This window comes from Salvelinus fontinalis, chromosome 27, assembly GCF_029448725.1.
Source record: "Salvelinus fontinalis isolate EN_2023a chromosome 27, ASM2944872v1, whole genome shotgun sequence".
Classification (NCBI taxonomy): Eukaryota; Metazoa; Chordata; class Actinopteri; order Salmoniformes; family Salmonidae; genus Salvelinus; species Salvelinus fontinalis.
Window position 1 is genome coordinate 29,804,510 of NC_074691.1, and position 24,317 is coordinate 29,828,826.

At 41.5% G+C, this 24,317-nt stretch overlaps 1 protein-coding gene and 1 pseudogene across 1 annotated transcript in view; both read right to left on the bottom strand.

Moving 5' to 3' along the window:
- LOC129825423 (4-galactosyl-N-acetylglucosaminide 3-alpha-L-fucosyltransferase 9-like) overlaps positions 1 to 24,317 on the bottom strand; it is a 49,800-nt gene that overhangs the window by 18,272 nt on the left and 7,211 nt on the right. The gene's annotated exons all lie outside the window — the stretch shown is intronic.
- Positions 4,813 to 23,848, bottom strand: LOC129825667 (4-galactosyl-N-acetylglucosaminide 3-alpha-L-fucosyltransferase 9-like; annotated as a pseudogene).

The following is a 24,317-nucleotide window of genomic DNA, read 5'->3' on the forward strand; positions in this document are numbered from 1 at the left end:
GATACAATGCTATTTTACAGTAAACAAATTGACAAACTTTCAGCATGCTTGTAGGGAAGGACATTCAACAAGCACAGCACTTACACAAATTACTGGTGATTGGCTGAGAGAAATTGATGACAAAAATATTGTGGGGGCTGTTTTGTTAGACTTCAGTGTGGCTTTTGACATTATCGATCATAGTCTGCTGCTGGAAAAACATGTGTTATGGCTTTGCAGCCCCTGCTATAATGTGGATAAAGAGTTATTTGTCTAACAGAACACAGAGGGTGTTCTTTAATGGAAGCCTATCAAATATAATCCAGTTAGAATCAGGAAATCCCCAGGGTAGCGGTTTAGGCCCCTTGCTTTCATTTTTTTAACTAACGACATGCCACTGACTTTGAGTAAAGCCAGAGTGTCTATGTATGCGGATGACTCAACACTATACACGTCAGCTAATACAGCGACTGAAATGACTGCAACACTCAACAAAGAGCTGAAGTTAGTTTCAGAGTGAGTGGCAAGGAATAACATAGCCCTAAACAAAGCATTGTTTTTGTAACAAAACACTCACTAAACCTCAACTAAATTTTGTAATAAATAATGTGGAAACTGTGCAAGTTGATTGTAAACTGTCATGGTCTAAACATATTGATTCAATAGTAGCTAGGATGGGGAGAAGTCTGTCTATAATAAAGCGATGCTCTACCTTCTTAACAACACTATCAACAAGGCAGGTCCTACAGGCCCTAGTTTTGTCGCACTTTGATTACTGTTCAGTCGTGTGGTCAGGTGCCACAAAAAAGGACTTAGGAGAATTGCAATTGGCTCAGAACAGGGCAGCACGGGTGGCCCTTGGATTTACACGGAGAGCTAATATTAATAATATGCATGTCAATCTCGCCTGGCTGAAAGTGGAGGAGAGATTGACTTCATCACTACTTTTATTTATGACCGGTATTGACATGTTGAATACACCGAGCTGTCTGTCTTAACTACTGGCACACAGCTCGGACACACATGCATACCCAACAAGACATGCCACAAGAGGTATCTTCACAGTCCCCAAGTCCAGAACAGACTATGGGAGGCACACAGTACTACATAGAGCCATGACTACATGGAACTCTATTCCACATCAAGTAACTGACGCAAGCAGTAAAATTAGATTTAAAAAACAGATTAAAAAACACCTTATAGAACAGCGGGGACTGTGAAGCAACACATACTGTACATTGGCGCACACACACACACACACACGCACACACACACACACACACACACACACACACACACACACACACACACACACACACACACACACACACACACACACACACACACACACACACACACACACATTTACTGCTGTAGATATGTGGTAGTGGTGGAGTAGGGTCCTGAGGGTACACAGTGGGTTGTGAAATCTGTGAACGTATTGTAATGTTTTTAAAATTGTAGAAACTGCCTTAATTTTGCTGGACCCTTGCTACTTTGGCAGCAGCTAATGGGGATCCATAATAAATACAAATACAAATAGGAAATATGTTGCAACTACCTTATTGGAGGAGCAATTTTCTCAACAGCTCGCTTTTCTCTGCAACTCTATGGATCACCATGTCAGTATCCAGGGCCAGTAGGGTGTCCTTCTCGGTGGCCATCAGCATGAAGGCCTCTAGGTGTTCTGTGAGAGAGTGCTCCTGAGTCTGCTCTTGATATACTTTAAGGTAGAGAAGCTTCGCTCACAAGCTACCTGGGTAACTGAGAGGGTGAGTAGGAACTTGTATCCAAGGCCAAGGATATGGTATGCATCAGCCAAGCAGGTTGTACCGTCTCAGCATCTGGTAACAACACAGTGGACTTTCTTTGCAGGATGAGCAGCATTTATTCTTCATTTCCACCTCCTCTTCATTTCCATCAGGACCTTCCTCCATTGTCCTGGTCATGTATTCCTCCAATCCTGAACTTTTCAGTTTTGTCCACTGTATAGCGAGGCTCCTCAGCTCACACTGCCAATTGTCAACAGTTGCTTGACTATCAAATCAAAGCAAACATTTGCTGAGCTCTTGAAGGGCTGTCTGTGGAAGACCATTGGATATTGTTTGGGAGAAGTTTCTAGGGTCCAGAAGGGCTAGGTCAGCATATAGAGTGCCATGAGACTGTGGATACTATCTGTGACTGTATCCATCATTTGATTGTGGATTTGAACTTAGGCGCTCTCTGCCTCTGTCTAAGCTTCATCTTGAGCCATCTCTTCAGACATGATTTTCTTCTTTCTTGCCTTTTTCTGTGGCAGAGTGGCTCCAACTTCTCCAGCTCTGATGCCTCATCCTGTTCTTTGATCTTCTTATTTGAAAACTGAACAAATGTGACTGTAGCTGCCTTAATGGTGTCAAAGTCTCTTGACATGCCTTTCAGGGTTTCCTGTGTAGCCACAACCATTCGATGGGCAGACAGGATGTATATCCCACTTGTCTGCAGGTATTTGGACAGTGGTGATGTGTTCTCAAATATCCAAAGAAATATTTGAGCTGTCAGTATTGTCTCATACCGGAGAAGAGCCTCAGTAAATCCTCTTGCCTTCACCCGAACAGTTGTCTTCATGTTGGCCTGTCCTTGTAAGGCTGATAGTGTAAGGAGTAATTCAACATGCCCAGGGACTGCGGTTGAAAATTAGCCGGCTGGCTAAAACCTGCACTTTTACTGAAACGTTGATTAATGTGCACTGTCCCTGTAAAAATGTAAAACTCAATCTCAAACATAGAGACCCTGGTCTGGTTTTCCAAATGATGCAAAGACCTTCTTCAAAGCACTATCCTTAAGCCCACCAGTGTGTTTCTCCAATTGGAGATAGGCGTCTGTGTCGCATGTCCTGTGTTGTCATGTGTTGCTGCCTTGCTATGTTGTTGTCTTAAGTCTCTTAATGTAGTGTTGTGCTGTCTCTCTTGTCGTGATGTGTGTTTTGTCCTATGATTATATACACTGCTCAAAAAAATAAAGGGAACACTTAAACAACACAATGTAACTCCAAGTCAATCACACTTCTGTGAAATCAAACTGTCCACTTAGGAAGCAACACTGATTGAAAATAAATTTCACATGTTGTTGTGCAAATGGAATAGACAAAAGGTTGAAATTATAGGCAATTAGCAAGACACCCCCAATAAAGGAGTGATTCTGCAGGTGGTGACCACAGACCACTTCTCAGTTCCTATGCTTCCTGGCTGATGTTTTGGTCACTTTTGAATGCTGGCGGTGCTCTCACTCTAGTGGTAGCATGAGACGGAGTCTACAACCCACACAAGTGGCTCAGGTAGTGCAGCTCATCCAGGATGGCACATCAATGCGAGCTGTGGCAAGAAGGTTTGCTGTGTCTGTCAGCGTAGTGTCCAGAGCATGGAGGCGCTACCAGGAGACAGGCCAGTACATCAGGAGACGTGGAGGAGGCCGTAGGAGGGCAACAACCCAGCAGCAGGACCGCTACTTCCGCCTTTGTGCAAGGAGGAGCACTGCCAGAGCCCTGCAAAATGACCTCCAGCAGGCCACAAATGTGCATGATGTTAGATATTACTTGTTAGATATTGCTCCACTGTCGGAACTAGAGGCACAAACATTTCGCTACACCCGCAATAACATCTGCTAAACACATGTATGTGACCAATACAATTTGATACACAAGTAGTAGCCCTTTCCTGCAGTCAATGACAAAAAGTGGCATCTTTGAGCTCATGGGTGCAATGTCATGAATATTTTTCAGAATTTTTTTATAATCTTAATTATGAAATTAACTACAAAATGCTTTGTTATAGTTCACTCTTCTGTGATGTACAGTACCAGTCAAACATTTGGACAAATCTACTCATTCCAGGGTTTTTCTTTATTTTTACTATTTTCTACATTGTAGAATAATTGTGAAGATATCAAAACTATGAAATAACACATTAAGTAGTAACCAAAGGAGTGTTTGTCACATCTGCTTCTGCAACGCCCTCTACTGCTCATCCTGTGGCATTGAAGAAACCTACCACCACTCCCCCAATACTCTCCCTCTCCCTCTCTCTGTGTGTGTGTGCATGTGTGTGTGTGATTGTGTGGACGGAGACTGGTGTGCTGGAGTCAGCGCAGATCCACACCAGCTGCAACCTGTTCCATAATCAAGACCTGAACAAATACTCAGCCCTGCCACTTCCACGCTGCCAGATCGTAATCTCTGCTAAGTCAGTCTGTTTCTATCAGTTTGTTACTGTTCAGATCCTGTTATGCTCGTTTTCCTTGCCTGATGCTGTTTTCCTCTCCGCTACAGTTCTGCCCACTTTGACTCTAGTCCCTGTCTCCAGCCCCACGTCTCGTCATCCTGCTACTCTGTCCTGGATTCCCCACTCTACAACTCCCTTGGATTCCCATCCGGACCTGCTAACCCTGTCTCAACCCCTCTCGCTCCAGCCTCAGCCTCCGCACCTGGTTTCCAGCAACCGGCCCAAGCTTCCCCTGACCTGCACTCCATCTCTCCCCTGTGTTTCAATAAATGCCTTGGCTACTTCGTCTGAGTCTGCTCTTGGGTTCCCCGGTTCCACTCCGCGTAACACTGTTAAACAAATCAAAATATATTTTATATTTAGAATCTTCAAAGTAGCCAACCTTTGCCTTGATGACAGCTTTGCACACTCTTGGTATACTTTGGTTTCAAAGTAGATGTGTTTAATACTACGAAGAATCACTGTGACCAGCTGATTTAGCCCACTGCAGTAAACGGTTTCAAGTGCAAAGGGTTTCCTTAAGTAATGACAGCACATTGGAGTTTTGTAGTGGAAATTCAGTACTGAGAGAGACTTGGACAATCATCTTTATTCATCATCGATTAATTATTGCAATAATGTAACCATCGACCGCACACTCTAAGTTGTGTTTTGCTCTGAGCTTAACTGATAATGAAAAAACAGATCTTGTATAGGCCCTAAATGCATAGTCAGTCATTTCTACCTTTCCCATAAGCCACCTTGGTCCATCTCCTGGTTATCTGCACGGGATGTTTTATTGCCAAATCGGCTAAGTTTCCCAGATGCCAGGAAGATGAGACAATGAGGCATTAATCTAAACTCTTCCAGGCCATCTCTATCTCGGGTCACACACACCACATCTAGTCTATAGAATGCCAGCTCTTAGACATCTGTCACCAAGTCATTGTCAGCTCAAGCTATCGCTAGCAAAACCCATTTCCTTAACCAGATGCCCAGACTAACTGCAGGAAGCTAGAGTGGACACCATAAAAACTCAGCATTAGCAGACCAGTCTTACTCTTAGTTAAATATATAACCGTTTAATATTAATATAAAACAAATCAGGTAAGTATGTCAATTTGCCCTGACAGTTTACAGTGTTAGCTAATTCCAAAGTGTTTAATAAATGTTTTTACACAACAAAAAAAAAAAATTCCCCTAAAACCTTGAATGCCCATCCATTGAATTATTACCAAAAAAATGAAGCAAAATTACGTAGCTAAGCTAAAATGATATTTTCTGTGCTTACAATATTTTGCCTAAACCCTCAAACAAAGTACCATTCATAAACGTTGTGGACAACATTATAATATCCTTTGTCTCTGGCTATGTGTTCACAGGCTAAACAAACAGGTTGAGAAAACTCTTCCTCTATTCTCTGGAGGTGGGGCTTGGCATTAAGGTACCTCCTCCAAGTGAAGTAACTTACATACATCTCATCATTCTTGTCCAATTGGAGGAGGAAGTCAGCCAGTGCCTTTTCATTAGTAAAGTCATTTACATGAATGAAAGAATCAGCTGGGATAAACTGTTCATAGTTCTCTCTGGGTGGGCCCATGACTACTGGTACGGTTCCTGCTACAAGTGGTCCGTTCACCTTTTCTGTAATGTAGTCTCTGTGGATTGAATTCTCAAATGCAAGGTAGAACTTACAGCTAGCAAGGGTTGAGTAATACTCCTCATACTTCAAACGACTCCCTGTAAAAGCAGAACCAAAAACATGTATATTGATGTGTTTGACCAGCTCTTGATAGTACTTTGCTCTGGTTCCTGTCCCAGTTGCAGGATTGTTGTTGCTCACAATCCAACAAACCAATTTATCTTTTTTGGGCAGCACAAACTCACTGTCCTCTTCAGTCTTCACGGTTGTCAATTCATTTCGCACTGTGATGTCAGCATCTCGTCTATAGCCCAAAGTGAGGTTAAAGAGGTTTTCCACACCTGGTTTTCTAAACCTGTGGTTCTAAACCTGAATGCTGATCGGTTAAATCCACATTCCAGCCGTTGTCTTTTCAACAAGTTACCACAGGCTAAATCTCGGATGTTAAAACGCCTATAAAATCTGTTCCATCTGAATCAAATTCACCCATAATCAGTGTATGGTGAGTCAGGCAGTTTTTCTGAAAGGTTTCTATCAGTTTTTACTGCACAAACACAGAATAATGATAATCATTAAGAATAGGAAACCGTAAAGGCTATTATTAACAGTGCATGTAGGCCGTCACTGTGTTGAAGAATGTGTTCTTAACTGACTTGCCTAGTTAAATAAAGGTTAATTAAAAAACATTTTTAAATAGCATGTAAAGTGTCCTCAAGTTAGTTAACATTATCCTGAGGACAAGTTAGACTGCATAAAAGGTGTATGGCTGCATTCTCCTAAACAATAATATACTTTTGAACAGAGCATGTTTAGTTTATAGGACGTCTTTAAATCAAACATGTTTTAAACTCTTAACAGTGAAATCAGGTTTGAGAAAGGAAATAAACCATCCCTTACCATAAAGAGGGCTCTTGTTAGTGTCAACTAGACTAGTGACAAGGCACACCTATGCCATCATGCCTTTTCATCGGAAATGCAAAATAACCTGTCTGACAACTAGAGCCTTATCCTTTCAGAGCATTGAGGTTAGAAACCTCTTTTGCAATGGGGGCCTAGGTAACAGATGTGCCTTGTTACAACTCATAAAACAAATGCACTTAGTTCCTACTGTACATAATTCTCTCTTTTCAATTTAATGCAGGGAAAATATAATGTGTAACAACATTCGGCTAACCTTAGCGGAATGAGCTAATTATCAAGGTCAACGTTTTTATTTTACCACAATTCCTTTTACCCTGAGCATTATGTGAATTTGATTCGTATGTGTTATTATTTGTTTACTGGATTGACATTTTCACTGCACTGTTAGGAGATTCATTACAACCGCTGTAACATCTGCTGACCTGTGTATAAAGTTTGATTTGATTTCAAATTAGCTACTTTATATTTTCACTTGAGTAGTTTTTTTACACCAATAATTGTACTTCTACTTGAGTAACATTTCATTAAAGTAACAGCACTTCTACTTGAGGAGGATATTTCATTAAGGACGATTGAAAGCCACCTATCTAACAGAACACAGAGGGTTTTCTTTAATAGAATATTTTCTAATGTAAACCAGGTAGAGTGTGGTATACCTCAAGGCAGCTTTTTTTGGTCCTTTACTGTTTTACATTTTTACTGATGACCTACCACTATCCCTAAGTAAAGCCTGTGTGTCTACAGTGCATTCGGAAAGTATTCAGACCCCTCACTGCTTCCCAATTTTGTTACGTTACGGCTTTATTCAAAAATGTATTAAAAAAAAAAATCATCTCATGAATCTACACAATACCCCATAATGACAAAGTGAAAACAGGTTAAGAATGTTTTGCACATTTTAAATGATTAAAAAACTTTATATACTTAAGTATTCAGACTCCTTGTTATGATACTCAAAATTGAGCTCAGGTGCATCCTGTTTCCATTAATCATTCTTGAGATGTTTCTACAACTAGATTGGTGACCACCTGTGGCAAATGAAAATGATTGGACATGAATTTGAAAGGCACACACCTGTCTATATATGGTCCCACAGATAACAGTGCATGTCAGAGGAAAAACAAAGCCATGAGGTCGAAGGAACTGCCCGTAGAGCTCCGAGACAGGATTGTGTCGAGGGACAGACTCGGTGGAAGGGTACCAAAAAATGTCTGCAGCATTGAAGGTCCACAAGAACACAGAGGCCTCCAACATTCGTAAATGGAAGAAGTTTGGAACCACCAAGACTCTTCCTACAGATGGCCGCTTGGCCAAACTGAGCAATCGTGGGAGAAGAGCCTTGGTCAGGGAGTTGACCAAGAACCCGATGGTCACTCTTACAGAGCTCCAGAGTTCCTCCCCTCACCTGGGTGTCTAGGTTTTCATCGAAAGGAAAAATCCAAAACCAGCTAACACTATGCCCCCTCCCTGGAATAAGTTTGTCACACTATCAGTGTGAGTAATGACTACAAAATCACTTTAAGTAACTGTTTTCAGATATAGTAGCCCTTTCCCTTTTCAAGAATAACTTGCATTAACATGTGCTAACCAGGTGTATGTGACCAATACAATTTGATTTAGCCCAGTGAAGTAAAAGTTTTTAAGTGCAATGGGTTTCCTTAAAAGTTGAGTAATGACAGCACATTGGGGTTTACAGTGTATGCTGCTTCCAAAGGGAACTTACAGCTAGCAAAGGTTTTGTAATATTCCTCATACTTCAAACAACTCCCTGTTATAGCAGGACCATAAACAAAGTCACTGTCGTTTGTCTTCGCCGTTGTCAATTCATTTCACTCTGTGATGTCAGCATCTGTCATAACACAGCTACCGATGTCGAAATGTCTTTTCCTGAATTTTAATTCCTATTTCACACCCAGTGGCCAGAACCAGAGCACACAAGCGGCTTTTCCACTGGCTTTTCAGGGTAGAATACGAAACATGTACCTTTGCCAAAAAATGGCAAATCCCAATCGAGATGGGAATTCAGTAGATGATGGTTGTGTGACAACCCTCCCACTCCGTCTGCCAAATTTTGTTTTTTTGCTCTTCTTTTCCTTAATAGGATGTCGGTGGGCGGAGCCGGGAGGGTCGTCAGGGAAATAAAATAAAGGATAAATACACCTCTTCCCCATTTATTGAAGAGACTCTCCATGCAGATACTGATAGATTTTGTGTGGCCGTTTTTGTGTTTGTGGCCGTTTTGCTGTTTGCTTTGGCACCTTTCAACACCCCTTATTATTACTGACTACACACACCATTGTTAATTGTATTTAGTTTACTTCAGAAAATAAATATATTTTGTTATTCCATATCTCCACTTTGTCTCCCTTTTTGTTACGAACTTCTAGCTGGTTCGTGACAGTTGAAAGTAAACAAAACAAAACAAGAGCAGCTATCAGAGTTAGATGATGTGTTTGGAAGTTGTTGATGACATGTTTGTCCTGTAAGAAAGAAACAAACCTAAACTTTAGACGTTATAAGTATATAAAAAAGGAACAGCTTGAAAATATTAAAAAATGCGTTGCTTTATGCTCTGATTATACAACGTGTGGTTCTAATCCTGAATGCTGATTGGTTAAAACTGCATACCAGCCGGTGTCTATCCACAAGTCACCACCGGCCAAATCTATGATGCTAACATGCCTATTTATTCTGCTCCTCCGACACAAATTCACACAGAATCAGTGGTTCTTTTTATTTAACTAGTCAAGTCAGTTAAGAACCTGTCTCCCGACCCTTTATACCAATGTGACAAGAGGCAACTCCGGGATGCTGGCCTTCTAGTCAGAGTGCCTCTGTCCAGTGTCTGTGTTCTTTTGCCCATATTAATCTTTTCTTTTTATTGGCTAGTCTGAGATATGGCTTTTTCTTTGCAACTCTGCTTAGAATGCCAGCATCCCGGAGTCGCCTCTTCACTGTTGAGACTGGTGTTTTGCGGGTACTATTTAATGAAGTTGCCAGTTGAGGACTTGAGGCATCCGTTTCTCAAATGAGACACTCTATTGTACTTGTTCTCTTGCTCAGTTGTGCACCGGGGCCCACTCCCACTCCTCTTTCTATTCTGGTTAGAGCCAGTTTGCTCTGTTCTGTGAAGGGAGTAGTACACAGCGTTGTACGAGATCTTCAGTTTCTTGTCAATTTCTCGCATAGAATAGCCTTAATTTCTCAGAACAAGAATAGACTGACAAGTTTCAGAAGAAAGTTCTTTGCTTCTGGCCATTTTGAGCCTGTAATTGAACCCACAAATGATGCTCCAGAGACTCAACTAGTCTACAGAAGACCAGTTTAATTGCGTCTTTAATCAGAACAACAGTTTTCTTTTCTGCTGTGCTAACATAATTGCAAAAGGGTTTTCTAATGATCAATTGTACTTTTAAAATGCTCAACTTGGATTAGCTAACACAACGTGTCATTGGAACACAGGAGTGATGGTTGCTGATAATGGGCCTCTGTACACCTATGTAGATTTTCCATATATATATATTTTTTAAATCAGCCGTTTCCAGCTAGAATAGTCGTTTACAACATTAACAGTGTCTACACTGTATTTCTGATCAATTTTATGTTATTTTAATAAACAAACAATGTGCTTTTCTTTCAAAAACAAGGACATTTCTAAGTGACCCCAAACTTTTGAAAGGTAGTGCATGTAATATTGTGTAAATATGTAAATGCATATAATGCACAATGCCTTGTCAATCAAATGTATTTAAATAGCCCTTCTTACATCAGCTGATATCTCAAAGTGCTGTACAGAAACTGATAAGAGTTTATAAGGTTTAAATATAAATGATTCAATAATTCTACCCGGAAACTTAACCATTAAGGATTAGAGGTTATGTAGCATGGATAAGGAGTAATTAAAAGTATTAAACATAAGTCCTACTAGGTTAGACTGGGAGAGAGAGAAATGTGTGTATGCTTAAGAAAATGCCTAGAAACAATTAAACTATGGTTGAACCGACCCGGCTATAACTCTGGGAAGATAAGATAGGACAGGGAACACCCCTCCAGGTTTCCTTTATCTGGGAGGGACTGGAACTGTCAGCTGGGTAGTGAGAAACTGTGGTGAGAATTGAAGAGAAGAAGATAGCTCTCCTAATGTCAGTGTGTATGTATGTGCGTAGGATATCTACTGTTTGTGTGAGAGTATGTGCGCAGCTATAAAATGGATGTCTTTGTATTCTTGACTTTAGAGCGCTCTCGTGAATAAACATTTGACTATTGTAGGCTGGGCCTCTGTCTGTTTTCATTTCAACCAGTATCTTATAAAAACTGGGTTGCAGACAGTAGTTAATTGAAGTTCAGTTGATGAACATTGAGAACATAATTCTCTTAACAGAAACCCAGCCTAAAACCCCAAACAGCAAGTAATGCAGGTGTAGAAGTATGGTTTTATTTATGATGTAGACTATTGTTGTAACGGCTTCCTCTGAAGAGGAGGAGCAGGGATTGAACCAAAATGCAGCTTCTTGATATGACATGATTTATTAAATTAAAGACGAAAAACACGAAAACACTTTAACAAACTACAAAACAACAAACGACGTAGACACACCTGAACATAAGAATTTACATGACACGAAGAACACATGAAACAGGAACAGACTACATAAACCGAACAAACGAACAAACAAACCGAAAACAGTCTCGTATGGCGCAACATACATAGACACAGACACAGGAGACAACCACCCACAAACAAACAGTGTGAAAACACCTACCTTAATATGGCTCTCAATCAGAGGAAATGAAAACCACCTGCCTCTAATTGAGAGCCATATCAGGTCACCCTATTACCAACATAGAAACACATAACATAGACTACCCACCCAAACTCACGCCCTGACCGTCAAACACATACAAAATAACAGAAAACCGGTCAGGAACGTGACAATTGTTTTATAATGATATATTGCTTAATTCCTGTTTGGACCCCAGGAGAAGTAGCTAATGGTTGCTGATCCTAATTTAAAAAAAATAAAAATACAAATTTTCCACTCCTGTTCTGAAATATACTTGGACAATTCTTCAGAGTTCATTTTTCATTTCAGCGTATGTAAGTGACACCAACAGGGAACAGCACAGGATGAACAAAACTTTAAAAAGCCATGGTAATACCACGAACACAGGGGTTCATATTCCCCATGAAAAGACATGATGACTTTGGTGTGGAGCGAGAATTTCCCAGCGGCATTGATGGCCATGCCCCCTTGTGAGCTGTAAAAAAAAAAGAACCCCTTAAAACAATTTATGTGCCCTTGGGCTGAATCTAATAATTACAATTTCCTTCTCCCGGCTGTAAATCACCATGCTCTGAAGTACCTCTCACTCACATGACTCTCTCACATATCTCAATTCTTATTAAGAAATCTGCATACTAGGTTTGGTTTGCTCCTAGTTGAACAAGGCTAGGCGAATTGAACGTTTGTGCCTCGTATACTCCCTTAAAAGACCTTCGCTTGAAAAAAGTGAAAAAAAAGTGGCAATAGTCAGGTCTGTCCCACTTGGTAACGTAGCTTCCTGAAGATAGTCAGAATGAATCTACGATAAAATTAATTACAGATTTCTTGAGTTGACTCTTTTTTTCTGAGGCGCTATTAGTTGCACAATTTGACATCTAACTAAGGTGTTTGGTGCAGTATTTCTCAAGTGAAAAAAGTTTCATGAAAATGAGTCATCTCTCCTTGAATGACAAAAAACTATTATCAAACCCCTACTGTTGACCAATCATAGACGAAGGGGCTTAGACTTCGGCTACCGAATATCATAAAATGTCTTCATAATATATGATGATATTTTGATGGGAAGCATGCAGACGCCTTTAGCTAATGCCTGTCAAGTGTTTGGGTCATACTTGCAGGCCTTGAAGCTCAAGAGTACATGTGAAGACAGACAAATCGGGATTCAACAGCATGCGTCCTTCTTATTGAATTCTGACGTGCACTTTGAAGATGTTAGAAGAACTGTCCACATTTACTTTTCCTCAACCAACAAGACGAGTAGCCTAACAAACAGTAAAACCCCTAGCCTATGTCAATCTACTTTCGCTCAAAGTAGAAAGGTTTACATTATATTGGTCAGTTTATCATTCTGTGCGAGGAATAAATATTCCAAAACAGACTTTGGGACAGTTGTGGGATGATAGATCCTAAATTCATACAACCACTGTACATAAAAAAACTACATCAAAAGGAAGGGACAGAAAATAACAATTTCAATCTGAGTGGTCTCAACAGAAAGACTGGTTGTGGCTGTGCTGCTAGCAACCAACTCTACTGCGTCCCTTGGCTGCTGTTCTCCACCAGCGATAGCGTGAGGACAAGAGCTGATTACTGCGACTTGAACAACTTGCCTATAGCACTCAACAAGCATGAGAAATCTATGTCTCACATCCAAAGTCAGATAGCTCTTAAGACATTAGGCAGCGCACGGATAGATCTGACATTGATTGAACAACGGATATTGAACATGAATATGCACAATGCAAAGTTAAAGACCAGCTGGCTGGTGTGTTTACGGACATATTCAATCAATCCCTATCCCAGTCTGCTCTTCCTACATGCTTCAAGAGGGCCACCGTTGTTCCTGTTCCCAAGAAAGCTAAGGTAACTGAGCTAAACGACTATCGCCCTGTAGCACTCACTTCCGTCATCATGACCTGCTTTGAGAGACTAGTCAAGGATCATCTCACCTCCACCCTACCTGACACCCTAGACCCACTCCAATTTGCTTACCGCCCCAATAGGTCCACAGATGATGCAATCGCAATCACACTGCACACTAACCTAACCCATCTGGACCAGAGGAACACCTATGTAAGAATGCTGTTCATCGATTACAGCTCAGCATTCAACACCATAGTACCCTTCAAACTCATCATTAAGCTCGAGACCCTGGATCTCGACCCCGCCATGTGCAACTGGGTCCTGGACTTTCTGACGGGCCGCCCCCCAGGTGGTGAGGGTAGGAAACAACATCTCCACCCCGCTGACCATCAACACTGGGGAACACCTATGTAAGAGGAACACCTATGTAAGAATGCTGTTCATCGATTACAGCTCAGCATTCAACACCATAGTACCTTCTAAACTCATCATTAAGCTCGAGACCCTGGGTCTCGACCCCGCCCTGTGCAACTGGGTCCTGGACTTTCTGACGGGCCGCCCCCCCAGGTGGTGAGGGTAGGAAACAACATCTCCACCCCGCTGACCCTCAACACTGGGGCCCTACAAGGGTGCGATCTCAGCCCTCTCCTGTACTCCCTGTTCACCCATGACTGGGTGGCCATGCACGCCTCCAACTCAATCATCAAGTTTGCAGACGACACTACAGTGGTAGGCTTGATTACCAACAACGACGAGACGGCCTACAGGGAGGAGGTAAGTGCCCTCGGAGTGTGGTGTCAGGAAAATAACCACACACTCAACAAAACATAGGAGATGATCTTGGACTTCAGGAAACAGCCGAGGGAGCACCCCCCCTATCCACATTGACGGGACAGTAGTGGAGAGGGTAAAAGTTAAGTTCCTCGGCGTACACATCACGGAAAAACTGAAATGGTCCACCCACACAGACAGCGTGGTGAAAAAGGCTCAACAGCACCCCTTCAACCTCAGGAGACTGAAGAAATTTGGCTTGTCACCAAAAACACTCAAACTTTTACAGATGCACAAATCGAGAGTATCCTGTCGGCTGTATCACCGCCTGGTACGGCAACTGCTCCGCCCACAACCGTAAGGCTCTCCAGAGGGTAGTGAGGTCTGCACAATGCATCACCGGGGGCAAACTACCTGCCCTCCAGGACACCTACACCACCCGATTTCACAGGATGTCAAAAAGATCATCAAGGACAACAACCACCCGAGCCACTGCCTGTTCACCCTGCTATCATCCAGAAGGCGAGGTCAGTACAGGTGCATCAAAGCTGGGACCGAGGGACTGAAAAACAGGCCATCAGACTGTTAAACAGCCATCACTAACAATGAGTGGCTGCTGCCAACATACAGACTCAAATCTCTAGCCACTTTAATAATTGGATGTAATAAATGTATCACTAGTCACTTAAACAATGCCACTTTATATAATGTTTACATACCCTACATTACTGTACTCTATACCATCTACTGCATCCTGCCTATGCCGTTCGGCCATCGCTCATCCATATATTTATATGTACATATTCTTAATCATTCCTTTACACTTGTGTGTATAAGGTAGTTGTTGTGAAATTGTTAGATTACTTGTTAGATATTACTGCACGGTCGGAACTAGAAGCAAAAGCATTTCGCTACACTCGCATTAACATCTGCTAACCATGTGTATGTGACCAATAAAATTTGATTTGAAGATAGCTAGGTCTTTCAAAATCTGGTTAATTAATGCTACATCATGCTACCTAGGTAAACAGGAGTTGGCATTACGTGGCAACGATGAGAGTGCCAGCTCATCAAACATTACCAGGGGTGTGAGTTAAAAGTGCGCGAGCAAGATGAAACATCATTGCGTGAGCAATCACTTGAGTTGAGAGAAAATAAATGTAGAGCAGAGGAAGGGTCCCATGAGTGCAGCCAGTGTGGTGCACGCAAATTAAACTTGAGAGCGGGACTTTCAGGGAGTAGAATTGCATTGCAGTAAATAACTACATGGATATCTTTTCTCCCTCACACAAATTTTCCAGTTTGCTCTCCAAAATCCATTTTGCTCTCGCAACTGCTTACTATAATTCTATAACAGGAAATTCTAGCCAATAAACAGCCTGTAGCCATCTACTGAAACACAATTGACCAATCAGGGCTTGACTGCTCTATAACCAGATTTTTTAACATAGAGATGAAAGGGGACAGTGAAAGCTGAACAATTTCTGACAATAATAAAGAGGTAAGTTCAATAGATTTTCAGTAAAGAAACTAGCTAACCAACTAGCTAGCTAATTAACCCTCTAGAGTCAAAGCCCTGTCTAAGCCGGGAGAGGGGGGGGGGGGGTTCTAAGCTAACATATGGAATTGTTTTCATTTAGCTATTTGATTTGAAATTTTTAAGGTATAAAAATATATTCTATTTTTTTGGGATGAAACATTTCATTTGGCATTACTGCTATTAGCCAACAAAAACACATTGAATAACAGATTCACAACATGGAACAACAGATACTCCCAAGAAAAATCAAAACAAAGTTTGTTCTGAAGCCCATCGTGTTTGTGAGTCTCAGCTTTCCACAGAGGGGTCATATTAGTGTGTAACCCAAACCGTTTGGGCACAACAGACAGAAGTTGGAAGAAGAGGCTGTACCGACTTCAGATGAGTCTTGTGAGGCTTGTAGGCTCCCTAGAGCAAAACAGAGAACAGAACAGAACTCTTCTTTGTCTACACCCATTCAGCATTGTTCACACCCTCTTAAGGGTTTTGCCCAACCCAACTCTTTAATGGTTGATCCAAGCATTCTGTCCTAACAGCAGCTGTCAAGCACCCAAGCTAACTGGCTAATGTTGGCTAGCTTGTTCCAGACACAAATGAGAGAACAGCTCACTGACTATTTTACCCACCCTAGCAGAGTTGGTTAGGCGGTTTTTATGTTGTCCGGAGCATTGGTGACTGCAACAGTGCTGCTGGCAACAATTTACGCATTTTTGCCAATGTTTACTGACACTTGCCATATTCAACGGGTGTAGAGCATTTGTAAATTTGTCAGTTATTCTGCACTCTGGCATCGGAGCAGATAGCCAGAGCGAATTTACCAGCTATGTTTATCAACAGTTGTCACAGTGACATTCTATTGAAATGGTTACTTGAATAGTAGAGTCTTTTGTTAAGACATGTGGCTAGCTAGCTAAACAATGAACCATAATCCCAACTAAAACCTCCTGGCATTGACAACTTAGATGGAAAGCTACTGAGCATGGTAGCTGACTCTTCAGCCACTCCTATCTGTCAAATCTTGAATCTGAGCCTAGAGGAAAGTCTTTGTCCTCAGCCCTGGAGGGAAGCCAAAGTAATTTCCGTACCCAAGAGTGGTAAAGCGGCCTTTACTGGCTCTAACAGCAGACCTATAAACTTGCTGCCAGCTCTTAGCAAATTGTTGGAAAAAATTGTGTTTGACCAGATACAATGCTATTTCTCTGTAAACAAATTAACAACAGACTTTCAGTATGCTTATAGAGAAGGGCACTCAACATGTACTGCACTGACACAAATGACTGATGATTGGTTGAAATACATTTATAATAAGAATATTGTGGGAGCTGTACTGTTCGACTTCAGTGCAGCTTTTGATATTCTGCACCATAACCTGCTGCTGAAAAAACATATTTTATGGCTTTTCAACCTCTGCCATATCATGGATTCAGAGCCATCTATCTAATAGAACTCAAAGGGTTTTCTTTAATGGAAGCTTCTCTAATGTCAAACATGTAAAGTGTGGTGTACCACAGTGCAGCTCTCCAGGCCCTATACTCTATTTTTACCAATAAACAAAACATGTGTGTCCATGTATGCTGATGACTTGCAACAACAGCTAATGAAGTCACTGAAACTCTTAACAAGGCGTTGTTGTCTGTTTTGGAATGGGTGGCTAGAAATAAACTAGTCCTGAATATCTCTAAAACTAAGAGCATTGTATTTGGTACAAATCATCCCCTAAATTCTAGACCTTAGCTGAATATGGTAATGAATGATGTAGCTATTGAACAAGTTGAAACTAAATTACTTGGCATTACCTTAGATTGTAAACTGTCATGGTCGATATATATACAGTTGAAGTCGGAAGTTTACATACACTTAGGTTGGAGTCATTCATACACGTTTTTCAACCACTCCACAAATTTCTTGTGAAACTATAGTTTTGGCAAGTCTACTTTGTGCATGACACAAGTCATTTTTCCAACAATTGTTTACAGGCAGATTATTTCACTTATAATTCACTGCATCACAATTCCAGTGGGTCAGAAGTTTACATACACTAAGTTGACTGTGCCTTTAACTTCTTTGGGACTGGGGGCAGTATTGAGTAGCTTGGATAATAAGGTGTCCAGAGTAAACTGCCTGCTACTCAGGCACAAAAGCTAGAATATGCATATAATTATTAGATTTGGATAGAAAACACTCAAAAGTTTCTAAAACTGTTTGAATAGTGTATGTGAGAATAACAGAACTCATATGGCAGGCAAAAACCTGAGAAAAAAATCCAACCAGGAAGTGGGAAATCTGAGGTTTGTAGTTTTTTAAGTCATTGCCTATCCAATCTAAAGTGTCTATGGGGTCATATTGCACTTCACAAGGCTTCCACTAGATGTCAACATTCTTTATAACCTTGTATGAGGCTTCTACTGTGAAGGGGTAGAGAATGAGAGCTGTTTCAACCAGGTGTCTGGCAGAGTGTTATCACCTCAGTCTCGTGTGCGCCCGTGAGAGTTAGCTGCTTTCCATTGCCTTTCTAAAGACAAAGGAATTGTCCGGTTGAAACATTATTGAAGATTTATGATAAAAACCTCCTAAAGATTGATTCTATACATCGTTTGACATGTTTCTACGAACTGTAATATAACTTTTTGGACTTTTCGTCTGAACTTTCGCCTGGACTTGCCCGCGCCTCGTGAGTTTGGATTTGTGAACTAAACGCGCAAACAAAAAGGAGGTATTTGGACATAAATGATGGACTTTATCGAACAAAACAAACATTTATTGTGAACTGGGATTCCTGGGAGTGCATTCTGATGAAGATCATCAAAGGTAAGTGAATATTTATAATGCCATTTCTGACTTTTGTGACATCTTTCCTTCTTTGGAAAATGGCTGTATGTTTTTCTATGGTAAGGTGCTGACCTATCATAATCGCAAGGTGTGCTTTCGCCATAAAGCCTTTTTGAAATCTGAGACAGCGGTTGCATTAAGGAGAAGTTTATCTATATTTTCATGCATAACACTTGTATCTTTTATCAATGTTTATTATGAGTATTTCTGTAATTTGATGTAGCTCTCTGCACTTCCACCGGATGTTTGTTTGAGACAAAGCATTTCTGACCATAACACACCAATTTCAAATGAGGTTTTTGGACATAAAGATTAACTTTATCGAACAAAACACACATTTATTGTGTAACATGAAGTCTTGTGAGTGCCATCTGATGAAGATCAAAGGTTAGTGATTAATTTAATCGCTATTTCTGACTTTTGTGAGGGCTCTCATTGGCTGGAAAATGGCTTTATGGTTTTCTGTGACTAGGTGCTGACCTAACAATCGTTTGCTGTGCTTTCGGCCGTAAAGCCTATTTGAAATCGGACACTGTTGCTGGATTTACAAGAAGTTTATCTTTAAAATGGTGTAAAATACTTGTATGTTTGAGGAATTTTAATTGTGGGATATCTGTTGTTTTGAATTTGGCGCCCTGCAATTTCACTGGCTGTTGGCGAGGTGGGACGCTAGCTTCCCACATATCCCAGAGAGGTTAAACAGCTTGGAAAATTCCAGAAAATTATGTCATGGCTTTAGAAGCTTCTGATAGGCTAATTGACATAATTTGAGATAATTTGAGTCAATTGGAGGTGTACCTGTGGATGTATTTCAAGGCCTACCTTCAAACTCCGTGCCTCTTTGCTTGACACCATGGGAAAATCAAAAGAAATCAGCCAAGACCTCAGAAAAAAAATTTGTAGACCACCACAAGTCTGGAGCAATTTCCAAACGCCTGAAGGTACCATGTTCATCTGTACAAACAATAGTACGCAAGTATAAACACCATGGGACCACGCAGCCGTCATACCACTCAGGAAGGAGCTAGAGATCAACGTACTTTGGTGCGAAAAGTGCAAATCAATCCCAGAACAACAGCAAAGGACCTTGTGAAGATGCTGGAGGAAACAGGTACAAAAGTATCTATAGCCACAGTAAAACGAGTCCTATATCGCCATAGCCTGAAAGGCCGCTCAGCAAGGAAGAAGCCACTGCTCCAAAACCGCCATAAAAAAGCCAGACTACGGTTTGCAACTGCACATGGGAACAAAGATCGTACTTTTTGGAGAAATATCCTCTGGTCTGATGAAACAAAAATATAACTATTCGGCCATAATGACCATACCCACCTCTTGAAAAGGTGCTTTTCCGCCTTCTTCACCACACTGTCTGTGTGGGTGGGCCATTTCATTTTGTCTGTGATGTGTAGTCGGACAAACTTAAAGCCCTCTTAAGGATCGTACCCTTTTTTTCCAATTTTTGCCTAAAATGACATACTCAAATCTAACTGCCTGTAGCTCAGGAACTGAAGCAAGGATATGCATATTCTTGATACCATTTGAAAGGAAACACACAGCAGGCTGAATAAATGTGGCTTGTCACCTAAAAAACTCTCAAACTTTTACAGGTGCACAATTGAGAGCATCCTGTATCACCGGCTGGTACGGCAACTGCATCGCCCACAACCCTGCAGAGGGTGGTGCGGTCTGCCACAACACATCACCAGGGGCAAACTACCTGCCTTCCAGGACAACCTACAGCAACGGATGTCACAGGAAGGTCAAGAGGATCATCAAGGACAACAACCACTCGAGCCACTGCCTGTTGCCCACGCTAACATCCAGATGGCGAGCTCAGTACAGGTGCATCACAGCTGGGAGCGAGAGACTGAAAAGCAGCTTCTATCTCAAGGCCATCAGACTGTTAAACAGCCATCACTAACACAGAGAGGCTGCTGCCTACATACAGACTCAAAATCATTGCCACTTTAATAAATGGATCACTGGTCACTTTATTAATGCCACTTTAATCATGTTTACATATCTTGAATTACTCATCTCATGTGTACAGTTGAAGTCGGAAGTTTACATACACTCAGGTTGGAGTCATTAAAACTTGTTTTTCAACCAATCCAAAAATGTCTTGTTGCCAAAACAAACTATAGTTTTGGCAAGTCGGTTAAGACATCTACTTTGGCATGACACAAGTCATTTTTCCAACAATTGTTTACAGACAGATTATTTCACTGTATCACAATTCAAGTGGGTCAGAAGTTTACATACACTAAGTTGACTGTGCCTTTAAACAGCTTGGAAAATTCCAGAAAATTATGTCATGGCTTTAGAAGCTTCTGATAGGCTAATTGACATCATTTGAGTCAATTGGAGGTGTACCTGTGGATGTATTTCAATGCCTACCTTCACATTCAGTGCCTCTTTGCTTGACACCATGGGAAAATCAAAAGAAATCCGCCAAGACCTCAGAAAGACCTCAGACCCCCACAAGTCTGGTTCATCCTTGGGAGCAATTTCTATATGCCTGAAGGTACCACAGTCATCTGTACAAACAATAGTACGCAAGTATAAACACCATGGGAACAGACATCCGTCATACCGCTACGGAAGGAAGAAGTCACTGCTCCAAAACCGCCATAAAAAAGCCAGACTACAGTTTGCAACTGCACATGGGGACAAAGATCGTACTTTTTGTAGAAATGTCCTCTGGTCTGATGAAACAAAAATAGAACTATTCGGCCATAATGACCATCGTTATGTTTGGAGGAAAAAGGGGGATGCTTGCAAGCCGAAGAACACCATCCCAACCGTGAAGCATGGGGGTGGCAGCATCATGTTGTGGGGGTGCTTTGCTGCAGGAGGGACTTGTGCACTTCACAAAATAGATGCCATCACAAGGAAGGAAAATTATGTGGATATTTTGAAGCAAAATCTCAAGACATCAGTCAGGAAGTTTGGTTGCAAATGGGCCTTCCAAATGGACAATGACCCCCAAGCATACTTCCAAAGTTGTGGAAAATGGCTTAAGGATAACAAAGTCAAGGTATTGGAGTGGTCATCACAAAGCCCTGACCTCAATCCACTAGAACATTTGTGGGCATAACTGAAAAAGCGTGCGCGAGCAAGGAGGCCTACCAACCTGACTCAGTTACACCAGCTCTGTCAGGAGGAATGGGCCAAAATTCAACCAACTTATTGTGGGAAGCTTTTGGAAGGCTACCCGAAACGTTTGACCCAAGTTAAACAATTTAAAGGCAATGCTATCAAATACAAATTGAGTGTATGTAAACTTCTTACCCACTGGGAATTTAATGAAAGAAATAAAAGCTGAAATAAATCATTCTCTCTACTATTATTCTGACATTTCACATTCTTAAAATAAAGTGGTGATCCTAACTGACCTAAGACAGGGAATTTTTACTAGGATTAAATGTCAGGAATTGTGAAAACTGAGTTTAAATGTATTAGGCTAAGGTGTATGTAAACTTCCGACTTCAACTGTATGTAAATAAATTATTTATGTTTAAAAATGTTAATACATCAGTTAAACTTTCTAAAAAAAACTGTTTTTGCATTGTCATTATGGGGTATTGTGTGGAGATTGATGAGGGGAAAAAACTATTGAATACATTTTAGAATAAGGCTGTAACGTAACAAAATGTGTAAAATGTCAAGGGGGAAATTATCAACCATGTAAAAAACTGTTGGTCACTTAATCCATGTAAAAACGGTTGGCTGGTATGCCCTCACCTGAATGCTATATACTTAGAACTGATTAGTTTGGTTCTTCTCAGTATAGTGCTGTCTGGTTAGAACATGATGTTGAGGCCCATCACTGTACTCTTGATAGTCACCACCACACACATACAGACACAACTTTTTACATTCGAGGATGTTTATATGATTTTGGCAATTCGAATGATTTGGAATCTTATTGTTGTGGTCCTACATGATGAAGATATGCACACATGTAAACAGTATTAGAAAAGCGTTATAATTATGGAATATACATATACAGTCCCAGTCAAAAGTATGGACACACCTACTCATTCAAGGATTATTTTTTTAATTTTTTTTTACTATTTTCGACATTGTAGAAAAATAGTGAAAACATCAAAACTATGAAATAACACATATGGAATCATACAGCAGCCAAGAAAGTGTTAAACAAATCAAAATATATTTTAGATTCTTCAAAGTAGCCAACCTTTGCCTTGATGACAGCTTTGCACACTCTTGGCATTCTCTCAACCAGCAATAGTCTTGAAAGAGTTCCCACATATGCTTAGCACTTGTTGGCTGCTTTTCTTAAATTTTTCTCTCACCTTCCCGGGATCTATCTGTACACTCCCTGCAGCGATGATGTAACCCAGGAAGGGGATGGTGGAGCGATGGCATTCGCACTTCTCTGCTTCCACAAAAATCTGGTTCTCCAGGAGGGAGAATGCATGGGAGAACCTGTCGGACGTGGAGCACATGTTCTAGGGCAGAGTGGGAGAAAACAAGGATGTCGTCGTGGTAGACGAAGACGAACCGGTTCAACATTTAACGGAGAACATCATTCACCAGAGCCTGGAACACAGCAGGGGCGTTGGTAAGGCCAAATCGTCTCGCTGTGGTTCCCTGACACACGTAGGTTGATGGGGTTGGTATTGTGGGTGACCCGGCCTATAGAGCGCACGTCCAGCGCTCTAACGTCCATGGGAATGGAGAGGGGCTGAGTGGGGATGCCCAGCTCGGACACCAGGATAGCGTCCATAAAGCTCTCATCGGAGAGATTTCGACTGGTTCCCCCACAGCAACATGAAATGAAAAGGGGTGCGAGTAAGGGGAGAGGAAAAGTTCTCCATATGGCCCACCAGAATCCTCGCTCCTACCGGTGAGCCTGGTCTTTTAGTGGACAGGTGGAGACGAAATGACCAGTAGTCCCACAATACAGGCAACTCTTTGTGTGAAGCCTGTATAGGCGTTTTGCTGGGGACATCCTAGCTCTGTCTAGTTGCATCGGCTCGGGAAGAGGTGAATTGGCAGGCCTTTGAGACTCTCGTGGGAACTCAGGTAGCATCAGGTTCTCTAGGCATCGGAGCCGTCGAGGACTTCTGGGTTGTCTTGGAAGCGAGGAAAAAGCCTTGGGCGGGCAAGTGAAATCAAACCTCCTCTCCTTCCTTTGCTCCCGGAATCGCCGATTGATCTGAATTGTCAAGGCGATGAGCGAGTCGAGATCCATCAGTAGTTCCTGGCCTGCAAGTTCGTCTTTCACTTCCTCCGATACTCCGTGCAGGAACATGTCAAACAGCGCTTCTGGGTTCCAGGCAGATCTGCCCTGGCACCAAATGGTCTAAAATTACTCTGCGCATGAGCAAGCTCCAAGAATTGTCTGGGATGACTCTAGAAGCCCCCCCTATGGCAGCACAATAAAACTCCATAATAAAGGCCACTATGGAAAATGCTGTGATAGCGTGTGCATGCAAAAGACTGTTTATCAATTCAACAATTTAAACCAGTTCTGCAAAAGTACTTGTGCAACCAAAGCAACAATAACACTTATGTCAGTACGCAATAACACTACATACGATAAACAATACGCAAAGCAGTATTGGCAACTCTTACATTAAAGAATAGTAATAGCCATACAGTAGAACATATGGCTGAAATTTATCAAAGTAACAAAGTAATTAGTTGTTATTACCTATTATTACACAGCATGTAAAATCCCCAATAATCCCAGGCCCCGTCCCTGCAGAAGGCATTTTGCC